Raw genomic sequence first — 16758 nt, forward strand, 5'->3', positions numbered from 1 at the left:
AATGTTGTGTCAAATTCCAGTGTAGAGCACAATTTTTCAATTATACATGAATATATATATATTCATTGTCACATTCCTTTCTCTGTGAGCTACCATAAGATCTTGTATATATTTCCCTGTGCTATACAGTATAATCTTGTTTATCTAGTCTACAATTTTGAAATCCCAGTCTGTCTCTTCCCACCCCCCAACCCCTTGGCAACCACAAATCTGTATTCTATGTCTGTGAGTCTATTTCTGTTCTGTATTTATGCTTTCTTTGTTTTTTGTTTTTGTTTTTGTTTTTGTTTTTGTTTTTGTTTTTTCCTAGATTCCACATATGAGTGATCTCATATGGTAGCTTTCTTTCTCTTTCTGGCTTACTTCACTTAGAATGACATTCTCCAGGAGCATCCATGTTGCTGCAAATGGCGTTATGTTGTTGGTTTTTATGGCTGGGTAGTATTCCATTGTATAAATATACCACCTCTTCTTTATCCAGTCACCTGTTGGTGGACATTTAGGCTGTTTCCATGTCTTGGCTATTGTAAATAGTGCTGCTATGAACTTTGGGGTGCAGGTGTCATCCTGAAGTAGGGTTCCTTCTGGATATCTTTGGCTTGCAAGACCGTGATATATCGATGTCACCTGGCACGGGTGTCTTGAAGTTAAGTTTGTTATACTGAATGATCCACTTTCCTGGCTTACATTTCTCCAGGAAACGCTTTGCGCTCTCTATGGCTCTCCATTAGCATTGCCACTGTCATGGGCCCAGCGCCTCCAGGAATGGGGATGATGAAGCTCTCCTTGGCCTCATTGTACAGCACGTCACCCACAACTCTCCTCCCACTTGCTTTTGTATTGTCTGGGACATAATTGATTCCACAGTCGATGACTATTGCCCCAGGTTTGATCCAATCCCCTTTCACCATTTCAGGCTGACCAACTGCAACCACCAGGATGTCACCTTTATTTACCTCCTCGTTCAGATTGGCAGTCCTGGAGTGGCAGGTGGTCACTGTGGCATGGTTCCACAGAAGCAAGTCATGCATCAGGGCACCAACTATCTTGCTGTCCCTGACCACAACAGCATGCCTCCTGGCAATCTTTACCCCTGTCTCTTTGATGAATTCCAAGCATCCTTTGGGTGTACAAGGGATGAAACAGTCATTGAGGTCACCTTTAGCAAGTTTTCCAGCATTGATGCTACTCAGTCCGTCCACATCCTTTTCGGGTGCAATAGCATTGACCAGTGCTTCAGTGTTAAAGGGATTCTCTGAATTTAAAGGTAGCTGCTCTATGAACCCATGTACAGTGAGGTCTTCATTCAAAGACGTCATGCACTCTAACACCTCAGATTCTGTGGCCATGTATGGTAACTTAATGTGCTTGACTTTGATCCCAACTTCTTCAGCAGCCTTCAGCTTCACACTTATATAAAGGTTAGAATCATCTCTGTTGCCAACCTGTAAAATTGCCAGACCTGGTGAGAAGCCAGGTACTTGCGCCTTCATCTGAATGATTTGGTTCTTCAGGTTCCTCCCTTATTTGTGCTGAGATCACCTTCCCATTCAGGATTTCCGCCGGCACCATGACCTTTATTAGTCTGCTGCCCACAATGGACGCCGCCAAAAATCGAGGTTCGACTCTCTTCTAGCCCCTGTTGTTTCTGATGAGATGTCAGCAGTCATTTGAATCGTTCCTCTATATGAAATATATCATTGTTATTTGACTTCTGTCAACATTTGTCTCTTTTTATTTTATTTTTAGTAGTTTATTATGATGGATCTATGTGCATGTAGATTTGGGGAGATAGTTATTCTGTTTGTGGTTTGCTGAGCTTGAATCTGTACATTTATGTCTTTTTTTAAAACCAAATTTTGGGAAAATTTAGCCATTATTTCTTCCAATATTTTTTCTGTTATAGTCTCTCTTCTATTTTCCTGGGACTCTAGTTACACCCATGTAATCACTATTGAAAATATCCCTTCAAATCCCTGAAACTATTTATTTTTTTCCAGTCATCTTCTCTCTGTTCTTCAGATTGGACTATTTTTATTGATCTATCTTTACATTCACTGACTTCTGTCATTGTAGTTCTGTTCTTTAGCCCATTCAGTAGATTTTAAATTTCAGATATTGCATTTTCAGGTCTAGAATTTCCATTTGATTCTTTTTTAGTTCTTATTTATCTGTTGACATTTTATGTCTTTTTATTTGTTGAACATATATTTTCCTTTATGTCCTTGAGTATAATTATAATGACTGCTTTAAAAGCCTTATTTGCTAATTTCAACTTCTGTGTCATCTCAGGGTTGGTCTCAATGGACTATCTTTTCTCTTAAGAATGTCTCATATTTTCCTGTTTCTTTGTATGTCCAAGAATTTTAGATTTTATCCTTGTCATTTGAATGATATGTTGTAGAAACTCTGGTTTATGTTATTTATCTAAAGAACATTGAGTTTTGTAAAATTTTTCAGGAGGCAGTTAGCTTGGTAGAACCCAAGTTATAAACTCTTGCTCTTCTTCAGTGGGCAGCAGCTCAAATTTAACTTCAGTTATTTTAGTTTTATTTAGGCTTTGTAGTTGCCCCACACAAGCATAGTTAAGGGGCCAGTCAAAGATTTGGACTTCCCCTGTAAATCCTTCCCACCTTTCCAACTGGTTCTTTCAGTTATGTGACATTGGAAGTGTAAGTTACTCTCTGTAAGCCTCAGTCTCCCCACGAGGAGGTAATGGTAATTTGAGAGTTTTAGTTTAATGGCAGTGTACAGGGTGAAGGGAATATAAAAATACAGAACCAGCTAACAAGTTTAATAAAGAATCATAAACCTATAGAAAAATAAGGGGTAAACTAGCCTGAGAAATTTATTTACATCCTTTCATTTTACTGAGGAGGAATTTGATACATAGGAAGATGCAGTGACTTATCCAAGGCTGTTAATTGTTAATTTATTTTGGGTAGATGCTGGAGATGTTTCCAGAATTCTACTCAGAATTTTTTTCCCGCTATACCCTACTTACTAGGCAATGAAATGAACTATGTTGGAGACTCTGCAGAGAATGCAGAGAAACCAAGTGGATTCATGAAAGTTTGTGGAGGAAGATTTGCTGACCAGTCAGGTGATGGCTTGGAAGTCCTGAAAGAGAGATAGCTACAATTTAGACCACTGATAACTAGAAGAATAATGTCACTAACTGAAATAAGTAATGGACATTGGTAAGAAAGGTGGTGAGTTAGCAAAGGATTTGGATAGTATGTGAGGAAATTTTTTATGAAGGAAGTCTGCTAGAGGTTTGTAATAGGATATTTAGACAGACTGGGAAAATCTATCTATGATGGCCTTAAAACCAGGATAGTTTTCTGTGGTGGCTTAAGTGTAGCATTGCTTGTAAGCAAGAAGTGACATTCTATGATTTCTCAAAGTCCTTCTGAAGCCTGGAATTCTTTGAAGTTCTTAGAGTCAGTGCACATGGCTTGTAAACTGGATGTTGGCTGTGGAACATAAAAATATGAAGGATTTGAAATGACCTTTTAAATGGAAGGGGAATCAGCTATTCCACATCAGAAGGGTTACGGTCGTGTAACCTTTCCAAATTCTGCAGACTGCAGTGCTTTTAAAGACTCAAGAATCTGAAACTTCATCCATGTGCTAAGCATACGTAGCCAGCATGTCTGCTGAGGCGGTTACAGAGAAGGAAGGCTGCTTTATCAAGAGGTAGCATCTGCACCAGACAACTAGGAGGGCACTAGAGCTGAATTTCATCAGCAGAAGGAGGATGAACCTGACCAAGTTGTTGTCCCAACAGTTTCCTGTTGAAGATGACTTTGTAACCTAAAGAAGTTACATTTAACGTCACTTTAGTTTTCTGGCTCAGTTGGTAAGTAGTATGCTTTCATCATTGTTGGTTTTCTTCAAGCATAAACATGGACTCAAAATAATGTTAAAAAAAAAGTGTTGTTTAAGAAAAATGCTATATTTCGGCCTGTATTATTGTGAGAGAAATCAGAGTGATCAAAAATGATGTTTCAAAATCCTGCTTGAACTTGTCTTAGGCTAGGACCCAAAAAGCTATATCTACTGTGGAAGTATGTGACTCTTGGTGCTCTAGAACAAGTAAGTTTGCTACATTTCAGTGGAGTAGTTTATTTACAGCATCTTGATGAGAGAAAGTATGGAGGCTACTAGTCCATTTGACTAAAGTGGTGGGTACCACTTAAGAAGACAGATGTCTTCAAAGCTATGGTCTTTTTCTTTACAGTACATGGATTTTATTTCAATGACTATTATAGAGTAGTCAGAAGGACATGGGATAGAAATTATTAACTTTATTAATTTAGGCAAACTAGAGAAAATTGGTAGTAATTATTGCTGTTGGTGTGTAACAGTGTGATCTCAGTAAAGCCTGCATTGAAATTGGCCATTTGGGGATGGTGACTGCCCTCAGTATCCATCTATTTGGATAGGATGGAGAGGACCTTCAGGGATGAAGTTTTGTGCACTGAATCTTTGGGCCATAGGGAAGGATGATACGGAAATGTCAAGGATATGATGGGGTATACTCATAAACCTAGTCTATGGGTTAGAGTCAGCCTGCCCAGCTCTGAATGTAATAAAGAAGGATGCAGAGCCATTTTGGTACCTGGAAGGTTTTGCTGCTTTGTGAGCAGTTGAAAGCAGGAGTTTTGGTGTACAGATGTCTCTTAGCCAAATGGTGGCATACTGCAAACAAACTAGAACTAGTCTTTCTTTTCCTTGTAGCATTAAAAAGGTCGTATTCTTGTTCTAAAATCTATAGCCAATTTCATGGAGAAATATGGAATGAAATTCTTGATGAAAAGTTATGTAATTTAATAAGAAGGGTTTAGCTCAGTGGTAGAGTGTGTGCCTAGCATGCACAAGGTCCTGAGTTCAATCCCCAGAACTTCCATTAAATAAATAAATAACCTCTAATTACTTTCCTCCCCCAAAATTAAAAAAAACAAAGTTATGCAATTTGTATATATATTTACTGAAGTATAGTCTGATGTACAGCATAATGCTTCAGTCATACATGAACATACATATATTTGTTTTTATATTCTTTTTCACCATAGGTTACTATAAGATATTGAATACAGTTCCCTGTACTGTACAGTAGGAACTTGTTTATCTAAGGTTATGCAATTTAATATTGGTCACAGCCTTGCTTTTAGCAATGTTTTAGAAAATAAACATATTTATCATTTATATCTTCATCATAAATTTTCAGCTGGATTCTTGAGTATCAATGTGGGACAATAAGAGATGAAGACAAAGTGATGATCTAAATCATGATGAACATTGCAATGAAATAGGATTTTATTTGTAACTCAGTTGAGGATCAAGAGAAGCATTGAGAGCAAAGGTGAAACAGCAGAGCTTCTTACTGCCTTTTGGTTATACCTAGATAGTGTTTTAAACTGTAATACCCCCTGATAAGAGTGATGCTGGGTTGGGGGTACAAACTGTATCTACTGTGTCATACCTGGTACACTATACATATTAATATGTATTGCACACCTGCTGTAGACATTACTGTTTGCAATTCTTGATCTAGAAGTATGTCTTCCTACTCCTAGAAACACTATACCTTTGCATTACATAAATATCATCAGGTCTGACCAACCTTTCAGTTCAAGTAGTCTCATTAACATTAATGCTAACTAATTATGGTTCTTTACATATATGACTATTGGATTGCAATACCACCTATTTCTGCAAATCTCCGGGGATGTCTCATATGCAAGAGGAAAAAACAAAACAAAAAAAACCCTCTCAGATTTTCCACCATGCTGCCAAGAAGTCTTTTGAGGGAGTTGTCACATCACAACCACTGTGGTTGATGTATTCTTGGGAAAGGCATCTTCCCTGCCACTTAACGGGCCTCAAGAGTGGCTATTGCTGCTTGGCCACTGCTCTGCAGGCCCCACTAGATGTTGCCACCTTCTTTTGGTCCAGGGGTGGAGATGTTCCTTTTTCCATATTAGTTTCAAACTTCTATTTAGGTGTCAGAGCCCATCATCTCATAGTTTTACTAGAAAACATCATCTTTAGCTCTGAATATAGTTTTTCTCCTTCGTGTGTCACAAAACCCATCCTTAGAATGGTGTGGCAGAATGACACCAGAACATCCCATTGTTTACCATTTTTTCTCTTATTTTCCCTAGGTTCTTCCAATCCCCAACTCCCACACCTCACACTTCCTTCTTTCAACAAAAAAAAGTACAGAAGCTCAAATGTATTTCAACTCCTCCAAATGGACACTCAATTTTAAAGATGATCTTTGGTCCCTCAAACAGATAAGGGAGCCCACTTTTGAACTAGCAGGACACAGCACTAGATTAATATTACTTAGTGTAGGTAAAAAACTGCATTTATTTTCATGGTCTGCATGTGTATTCATAATCAAGTTAATGTAAATATACCCACAAGCACAATCCTTGTAAAATCTCTGTTTCAAGAATTGGAACTGTTCTTCATCTATTCCAGTAAACTGTACCTAAATATTCCTTTCTTCCCATCTTTGGTTTACTGATACCACTACAGCTAAGCTAATGTATATTCAATTCTTTGCATTTCTTCTAAAGGAATGTTAAAAAAGCACTTGTTAGCGTTGCATTGTGGTGCTTTTTCCCATCTCCAAATATATCACCCTCCTTAAAAACTCAATTCGGGACTCCTATCTTTGAATCTTTCCTTGATTAATCATGTCTTGCTTTGGCAGCCATCATATTAATTCCCACTTTATGATTTTTTTTTTAATGGAGCACTGCTTTCTCAAAAGATATTAATAAGTGTTCTTTTGAAGGGGCAGGAAAAGAAATTTGTGGTCAACTAAGTTTGGGTCATTCTCCTCATGATATCCATCTTTTTCAGTGTACTTGACTATATTAAGGGCTCCAGGAAGTTTTTCAATAAAGAAACTAATTTACTTTTGTATCCAGTGTTATTAACATATATGTTCCAATATTTATGTTACATTTGCAATATATTACAGCTTTGTTGAACTGCAGATTTCTTAAGAATAAATAAATGTCCTCTATTTCTAACTCTTCTTGATACCTCGTTGACGACCATGTATAGTTTAGCTAAACTTACTTATTATATACAAGACACCATGAACCATTGAGGTCCTGAAGGTTCAAAGATGAATAATTCTTCTAAAGATTTATAGAATAACAAGTAGCTTTCCATAAACAGTGTGATGCTGATAGTTAACATTTGTTGAATTATAAGTTCCTTGGAATTTGATTTCTAGCTCTTTCTGCAACAGTTTAGTTCTGTTTCCACTTAAGAATCTGTTAATCTTTTTTCTCTGTTGTTATTATGCAACTATAAAGAGATTTTTAAAGATACTTGAAAACCAAGGTAAAAAGTTACCAAAATATTACACAGGGATTATAATTTTGTTTTCTGTTTCACTTTGATTATGAAAAAGTAAGAATATAAATATCAAGCATGAATCTACTTTACTTATTCTTTGGAAACATATTTATTCTTCAATAAGAAATTGAAAATTTCTAACAAGAAGAATCAAGGGATTATGAAGTAGCCAAATAAGGCTTTAAAACAGTGTCCCTAAAAATCCGATATCCCAAAAGCAAGAAGCAATAGGAGACAGAGATAATGGCAGGAAGAGGTGAGTTATGTTGCTGGTGAGAATGTGAGGCTGCTGTCGTGGTTATTGAAGGAGTTTGGGCTCATTGGATGGTGGGCACGAGTGGTAATTTCTAATGCTCAGATTAGTTGCTTTTTGACCCAAGAGGTAGACATTCAGAGTTCATAGTAATCCCCCATTTCTCAAGAATTAGCCGTAGTGTTCTACTACAGAGGAGTCTAATCCATTTGGAGCTAAAAGAGTTCTGGCCACAAAAGGAATATTTTTTGGTTCATTCTGTAATTCAACAAAGCCTTGTTGGGTCCCTTTTGGATGTCGTGAATGTGTTAGGCTCAGAGGCGGTGACGGTGGTTGTAGTATTAGTTAAAAATCAATAATATCTTCTGAGGAGGATGTAATCTTTTGCAAGAGATAGAAAGTTTAATGCAATATGAAAAGTTTAAAAATATAACACAATAAGAAGCATATGGAAGATGTTACTATCACACGGTAGAGGAAAACACAACGAAACTTTGAAAAAGTTTTTGAGGAGTGTCTGGTTTTGCTCTAACTTATTTAGGAGGGTGAAGGCAAAATGTTAAGACACACAAAACAGAAACAAAATAAATAAAATAGTGTGAGGAGGTGTAGGAAAACAAATATTAGGGTTAAAATTCTGGTGAGTGAATACACATGTTATGTTACAGAGAAAAATTTCAAGAAGCTGCTCCTGGAGTTAGACAGGGCTTGTCCCATAAAATACGAACTCTGACCTTTTAATGAAGCAGGACCTTCCTACATTCTATGGGACAATAGTGATCTCTGGCATTAGCCTTGGAGTAAAAATCATGGTGGTGTTGGGAGACTGCTGGCTGTGGCATAGTTTCCATGGCAGATCTCAAGATATATTAAGATTCTTACAGCCCACCAAGTTCTACATACTTGTGCTAATACACCAAGAAGAAAAAGATACCATTGAGAAAAATATCTAGAATGTATTTCTTGTAAATTTTAATTCTAAGATAGAAACTGACAGTTTGGGTTAAGAGCCATAATTTGGAAAAAAAAAATTCTTCCTGTATTTGAAAGTCAAGAGTTTGGAATAGAAAGAAGAATAGGGAAGTGAAATATTGACTTCACAAAGAATGCTGAAGAACATAATTTTTTTTTTTTTTATTCCATTGCTCATGATGAGAAACACATGAGTCTGTCAAGAGGAGGAAACAGCATAAGAGTCTGTCAGGATAATCTCAGATTTGAGAAGAGAATTTAAACTAAAATAGGAGAGAGTTTTGGCATAAGAAAAGCAAAATGAGGAAAGGAGTCAAGTATTTCTTAGGGGGAAAAATGATCAGAAGCTATTACCGAAGCTTTGGATATCTCTGTTCCAATTTCCAAAATACAATCATTTATCAAAGGAAGAAAAAGATTTCAGACGAATGCTACCACCTGGCTGTCCTCAAGGATTGTCCCTGCTTGCATCTCCTGCTCTTGCCCAGATAGGTTTGGATTCCACTGCTTTTGGAGGCTAAAATGGGCCAGGAATGGACTGGCCCCTCCATGCCCTTTATCGAGGGTCTCATTAAGACTTCTGCCCACATCCTCTCAAACCACAATGAAGTTAATTATATTTCTTAGCCCTAGGTCTGCCTTAGTCCAGCATCTTCCATTTCTCAGGCAACTTAGGTCTTGGCAAGCCTGGTGCTGAATCACTCTTATGTTTACAATTCCAATATACTGGATAGATATAGATCCTAATAAAACTTTAGGGAGGTCCTTAACTGCTAAGATCATACCTGTGATTTTATATTCTGTGTTAAAAATATGAATATAATTACAAATTGAGACTACCAGACTGTCTCTGTCTTTAGTAACAGTCCCTAGTAAGCTGCCAATTATGGGAACGGTCTTCCGAAGATGTTTCTTAGCCTCCCATAGCTGGTGAGGGCAGAAGTCCTTTGATCTGTGAAAAAAAAAAACACAGAAACATAGGAGCTGGTGGTGGTGGTGGAGCAAGAGAAGGAGGAGGAAGAGGAAAGAAGGAAGAGGAGGGAGACTTGTCTCACTTTCTTTACCCCCACATTCCCTTCCACCCCTGGAGTTGACCATGACCAGTGTCTGAATCTGTCCCTTCACCCCTGACAAGGCCAAACTCTCCTCTGGTTCATCAGTTCATCTTATTTCCACTCTACCAAATTGCAGTTTTCCAAAGAAACTTATTTTATTGTGATCAGATGCATCTTTTTAATAAAAGGGGTAAATTTGGGAAGATTTGTTGAATATTTTGTGGATTCATAAAGACATTTGTGACACATGTATTCTAACCCAGAAACAAGAGGCCACATGTATATTCATCATTGCTAAAGTCAAAATGTATGTAAAAACAGAGTTAACTAAAAATTATTTCATTAACATTTTAAATAATTTTAAAAGCCATGGTTTACTGCACTAAAAGGCAGTAATGGAATGGAGTGAAAATCACTTTAGCTTTCTCACGTTTCTCCAATTAAAATTATTTGGCAGATGTTCTGAAGACAAAAGTTTTTAAAGATTAAATCCATATTTCCTCTATGAGAAATGGCTATGGTTGGATTATGCTAAAGGCAATATTTCCATTTATTCTATCTAATATTTTATTTTGATTTTTTTCTTTCTTCCCCTCTCTTGCTGAGACAGACATGGAGGAATCTGTTGATTATGAAAATATGACATGACTTTTTCTAGCTGAGACTTCTAATTTCTAGAAATCAAAGGTTCTAACTCCAAATTCAACTCATTAGTTAAGATCTCCAAATAAATTAACTTTAATATGAAAGGAGAGCTGCTAAAAGGACTAGTCCTTAAAGTCTTTAAACCCAAGATTTATATACAAAAGATTACTAAATCAAGTGTATCTAGGAGCATAAATATCATTCAAAAAAGGTAAGTGAAATCTGATTCTTTAAATCAAAAGACCATGTTATCAGAGATGTGGCAAAATAGCACAATTGTATAGGAACTGCATAGAGATGGAAGAAAGTCTAAGACAGGGCTTCTCAAACTTTACTAGGCATATGAAGGAGCTGAGGTGAAGATCTCATTAAAATGCAAATTCTGCTTCAGTTGAGCTGGGTGAAGCCTTAGTTCTGCATTTCTAACAAGTTTTCAGGGAACACCTAAACTCCTGGTCCTTGCATCCCATTTTGTTATGTGGATGAAGAACTGGAGTAAATTTCATGATTCCACTTTATTTTACTCTGTCTCTCTTCTCTCTAGCAGTTGATCTACCTTTTAATCGAGGCAGGTCAGGGTGAATTGTGATACTAAAAGGACAAAGATGAAGGAATCATTTCTATAAAACTTTGCTGCCTATAAAGCATCCGGAGAGAAGTTATGCATCCTTTCACAGATTAGTTTGCCAAGATGGCTCATGGGCTACAACAGAAATTATAAGACCATTAGTAACATATGTATCACATGAGGTTTTTTTTTTTTGTGTCACGTGGTTTTGTTGATAAAGGTAGGAAAGTTGGAATTTTCTACTAACCTGCATGTTTGTTATTAATATGTCTTTTAGTAGTTTGAAAACAAGGATATTATGACTTGAATTGGAAAAAAATGTATAAAAGATAAAGATATACACAAGTTCCTACTGTATAGCACAGGGAGCTAATTCAATATCTTGTAATAGCCTATAATGAAAAAAAAATATGAAAAGGACTATATATATATATATTTATAACTGAATCACTATGCTGTACACCAGAAATTAACACAACATTGTAACCTGACTATACTTCAATTTAAAAAAAGTATATAGGATATAAATAAATGATTTGGCACCATTGTAATGATTTATTTCTGGCTTATCACTTTAAATGTATACACTTTTTCTGGTAATTATGTTGCTTATCATTCTGTACAAATCTGTGGGCCCCTTCATGGCCAGGATTGCACCTCATACTCGCCCTAAGTGCTCGGCAGGGTCCAGTTATTTCTAGGTGCATGGTAGTACTTTGGACAGCATGTATTTTGCAGGCAAGATGCTTAAGTATAAAGCCTGTCCTGCAAAGAAATCTGCAGTTAAGGGTGCACGTGTGGTTCCAATTTTCACTTCCTGAGAATCATTTATTTCGAGGTGACTCTTGTCCTGTTTAACTTTTGCATAGAGTCTTGTCCAGTGTTTGAAAAGGAGCCTGAAAAGAACTTCTGATGAATTCTCTCGAAACAAATTATGTCACTTTTAGGATTGTAAACATTTGCTAAATAATTTGTTGACGTTTGGGGATGAGTTTATTATACTATTCTCTTTTTTCCTGTACATTTGAAATTTTGTGTAATCAATCTAAAAGAAACAAGGAATCAAGAGAAAATATTAGTTATAAGTTTAAGTGTGTCTAAGAACAGAGAAAGTAAAATGGACACACAGACATGCATGAATGTATGTATTAATAAATTGAGGCATATGTTTGTAATTTGATAGAACTGTAAGTTCAAAAATCTTATAAAAATATTTATTTGAAAAATTATTTTTTCCTAGAAACTAAAAAGGATCAAGTTTTTAGACTTTTATCACTGTCCTGATCTATTCAAATAGGTTTAAAATGGTTAAATGTGAGGGGATATTTTAAAGGGCACAATGCCTAAGGGGGAACGTATAGCTCAGTGGTAGATTGCATGCTTGTCATGCACGAGGTCTCCTGGGTTCAATCCACAGTGCCTCCATTAAAATAAATAAATAAACCTAATTACCTCCCCCACCTCCAATAAAGAAAAAAAGGCTACAATGCCTAGTGAAATTTCCCTGGTCATTATCAGGATAGAAAACAAAGCTTTGGGTTTAGCTGTTATATGGACCCATCAGTTGTTCTGGCCCTGCTCATGTACTGAATTGGTCTGTCTTCTGAAATACTGGTCACCAAGAAAGACTACCTGAGAGCTTGGGTTGATCAGTACAAATCTGATACTACTGTTAGTTAAACAGTGGGGCGATCATTCATGCCCTTTTTAAAAAAACAAGGGCATATTAAGAAAATGTTTTTAAATTATTATTTTTCCCTTAATGGAGGTACTGGGGATTGAACCCATGGACCTTGTGCACACCAAGCATACACTCTACCACTGAGCTATACCCACAGCCTCTCAAAGGGCATTTTTATACAAGAAACTGTTCTAAGGACTTAAGAAGAAACAAGATATATTAGGTTTTTTCTTTCTTCAATATCTTGTTGTTTAGTTGAGAAGATTTCACTTGTGTATTTAATTGTAACACAAAGAGACTGCTTGTCCCACCAGGAAGTTATAAATGAAGAATAGGAGGTGGGCAAAAGCATTTTTGCCTTGGAAGGGTGCTCCATTGATCATGGGCCAGTAAAACTAACCTCATGTTAAAAAGACTTCTGATATGTCAATGTGAGAAATGTTATTTTCTGACCTGAACATGTCTTACCCTTTAGACCTTGACTTTATTTAGATCGACATTAATAAACATAAGCAGGTCAAAGCTGCAATTTAACATTTTAGTTCCTGATGTAGGTTATAAACTGTTGAGTATACACACAAAGTTATAGACGTGTATGTACAGTATGACTCAAATTTTGTAATAATTCATGTGTATATTCATATGTTTCTATACATGTCTGTGTAGATCTGGGAAATTTTAAGTAAGATATACACCCAACTTTAAGAGTAGTTAAGTCTAGAGGATGGAATTAGATGAAATGGGGAGAAAATTTTACATGTTGGTCAGCTTTGGGAGATTTTTACTTTTTAGTATTTCACAAATTAAAGAATTATGATTTCAGTTCCAATATAGAAAGGATCTTTAAAAAGTATCTAGTCCATGTCTCTGTCTTTAGACAAAATAATAAAATCATGTGTAGGGTCTTTTCTTATCTTTGGTTTTAGATTTTCCCTTTATTTAAACAAAACAGTACAGTATAGCTTCATATTGTTGCTTATCTAACAATACTGGAAGGAAAATACACCAAAATTAATAGCATGGTTGTGTGAGACTGGAGTGATCAATTTTTTTCCCTTATAGTCTAAATTTTCTATAGTTTTTTTTATGTTTTGATAAATATTAATTAGTTTAAACAAAAAAGGTTATCTAAAATACATTGGCTTATATAATGACATGCTCATACATTGCAAGACTATTGTAGGATTTAAGTTTACAATGCATTTCAAGACTATTACAAGAATAAGCTTACAGTTAGGTATGTCTTATTTCTAAAACATAAGTTACATTTATACATTATACGGTATGTAAGCAACTAACAAATTAATGATGACCAGCTTCGAGGAGAACTTTTATTCTACTAAGTCAGTGTTGCATTCACATTAGAACCATAACGCAAAAGGACATTTCACAAAGATCTGTTAAAAATGTCAAGATGTTTTGGTTATTTTTTTTTCCCTAAAAATCAACGGTAAAATTGGGTTGTAACATTGTCAGATATCAACATATTTATTAGGAAACATTCATCCTGCATTTTCCACTCTAGCTACCTGACAGCTGCAGGTAATGGAAAAGTCAAGGCCCCTAGTTTTACAACCAGGTCCACCACACACATACCAGATGATCATCTCTTAGTATGTCTCTTACGCTCTATGTCAGTTTCCTCATTTGTTAAAAAAAGGAGGAGGAGGAGAGAAAGAGAAGGAGGAGGAGAGGAAGAGGAAGAAGAAGAGGAAGAAAAGGAGGAAGAGGAAGAAGAGGAAGAAGAAGAAGAAGAAAGAAGAAGAAAGAAGAAGAAAGAAGAAGACAAGACCTAAGAGAAAAAAAGATTCTTCTCTTTTTCTCTTCCCTTGGTGGAATATATCTGCTACATTTTCATCTAAGAAGCCTTCCACTGGATCGGTCAGGGTTCCTAGAGTGAGGAATGGATGAAGGAGAGAAAGGAGCTAATGTTTATTGGATGTCTTCTTGGTGGCGGCAGGGCTGGGCTTCATGGGCACGTTGACCAGTGCAGTCGTACAGAGCTCCATGCTCAGTAGGGTCCTGTGCTTGGTTTTAAGATACTAGGGTCACCATTCTAAAATTCTTAATAATTTTATCTCTGATTTTGTGATCTGTAATTGATGTCGGATATGACAATGGAGAAGTGCTGGGGGCCTCTCGGCTGCCTCCCTGACACTCCGTGATGGTTTCTTGGTTGCCAACCTCCTTTGCCCCTGGCTCCCTGGGCCCTGACTGGTTTCCCCATCCTGATCTGTCAGTGACAGCTGGGACCTCTTCCCTCATTAAGGGCCTGGGCGCAGGCGCGGGGAGGGTCTCTCCTGCTCCAGGTGTCTAAGAGCCCGGCATTGCATGGGGTGGGGGTGGGGGTGGAGCAAGCCTTTTACCCACTAGGGATCTAGGTAGTTAGTGCATCCCAGCTGACTTGAGTTGGAGTGTTGAGCTCGTAGGAAGGGAAGATACCTGGCTTAACAGCCCTACCCCCAACCGAGGCCCGGCGCGTGCGTTGGGCGGCTGGTGCGAGGGCACACCTGGCAGCAATGGGCTTCAGCGTGCAGATGCACATGCGCTATGTGACACGTGCCGGGCGAGGGGGAGGCGCTGTGAGCGCCTGCGCGAGGAACGCCCGGGCTGCAGAGAGCGCGCCGTGAAGCAGCAAGCGGAAAACGCCGCGTGAGACCGCGAAAGAAAGGTAAAGGTTTTATGTTTTGGTGTCTGTAATGACACTTTTTAACCAGAGGTTCCATAGTTTCACTCTGCTCTGGGCCCTGCAAATTATTTAGCCTGTTTGGAGTGTCTAAATGTGCCTTAGGTTGCTGAAAAGATTAGAAGAGGTTAGGTACGGTAAGCGTCTAGCAAAGCGTCTGATAACCTAGGGACTGATAAACAGAGGAATTGGGAAGTAAACTGCGGGCCTTCAAAGGCTAAAAAGATTAGGAGGGAAATTCTGGAAGGGACTGCTGATTCTGCCAGAGTCGCAGATGAAGAATCCTTCCCTTTTGCTTTTCTCTCCCCATCTTCAGTATGGGTGGCTCATTCTAGCGGGTGGTTTGTTCCTTTGCTATTAGAGATTTTTTTGCGGACTCGTTTGTGAGGTTTTTGGTAACATTACTTAGGAAGTGTTCGGCAATGTTGGAGCAGCCTGAGAAAGGATGCTGGGTTGAGCAAATCCTTTGCAGTGCCGCATCCAACTGGGCACCTGAGCAGTGTTTTGGTAACAGGTTGGAAAGGTGGCTATGAAATGTAACAAATGGGAGGCTGCTTAAAGCGCCTTTCCTGCCGCCTCTCTTTTCTCAGGTAGATTTCTTGTTCTGTGTGTGCTTGAACTTCAAAGTAGAGCATGGCAGGAGTGGCATGAATCTGTGAAAGGTTTAAGGCTCTCAGTAGAAGGAGGAAAAAAAAAAACCTTAGCTTATGGGAGGAGAAACTGCTCTGTTTTTGTATATTGAGTATTAGCTTAACCTTGAGGCGTTTACTCAGCTTGTTGAAAAACATTTTCCAGAAAATTAAGCCTCTGTTTTATCGCATTTTTACTTTTGCCACTAACCCATGGGTAGTAATCTCAGAAATCTTATATTTTGGCCAGTAAAATAACTCATGAGTATAATATGTTTGGTCTGGGGAAATCTATTTTTATTCATTACATGGTACATGGAGTGCACTGTACTTTCTTCCAAGTAACTTTTGGAAGATATCTGGCAAAATAATTCAGTCTAACTAGCAGTTATTTTTTGGAGACTGGTATTGTTTTGACATGGAGAGCATTGAAAACATATGGTCTTTCATGTCTCTTGCCTTGTGCTTTCCTTGAAAATGTTTATATTTGCTTGTGGTAAAATGCATTAAGTTTCATAATCCTGAACAACCTTCTGGTACACAGATTCACTTTCAAGCAGTACAACTGGGGAAACAGAAGTTTTTACAAAAAAGATGAGATTTTCTTACGTAGCTATGCATTTTATACAATGCAGGTGCCAATTTTGATCTTTTTTCCCCGCTAATGTTCAAATTCCAAAGCAACTGCTAGGATACATTATCTTTATGCCACCTCCCCAATAGCTCATTATTCTTCATCATTCTAAGTTTGGCCAAAATCTGTCAGCCCCAAAGTGACGGCAAAGTCTGTGCTCATTTACGTGGTTTCTACAGTGTTCATCGACCCTTGTGATTATGACGGTAAATGTTTCCTGCGCACATGGTGGAAGGAGATTGGCCCAAT

At 37.6% G+C, this 16758-nt stretch overlaps 1 non-coding gene and 1 pseudogene across 1 annotated transcript; both read right to left on the reverse strand.

The window, feature by feature from the left end:
• Window positions 1–683: 683 nt before the first annotated feature.
• Window positions 684–1493, reverse strand: LOC141577627 (C-1-tetrahydrofolate synthase, cytoplasmic pseudogene; annotated as a pseudogene).
• An 11149-nt stretch (window positions 1494–12642) lies between these two features.
• On the reverse strand, window positions 12643–12715 carry TRNAT-GGU (transfer RNA threonine (anticodon GGU)). The gene has a single exon. It is a non-coding gene; the product is annotated as a tRNA-Thr (tRNA).
• Between the last annotated feature and the right edge of the window lie 4043 nt (window positions 12716–16758).

Source organism: Camelus bactrianus, chromosome 5, assembly GCF_048773025.1.
Source record: "Camelus bactrianus isolate YW-2024 breed Bactrian camel chromosome 5, ASM4877302v1, whole genome shotgun sequence".
In the NCBI taxonomy this organism is placed as follows: Eukaryota; Metazoa; Chordata; class Mammalia; order Artiodactyla; family Camelidae; genus Camelus; species Camelus bactrianus.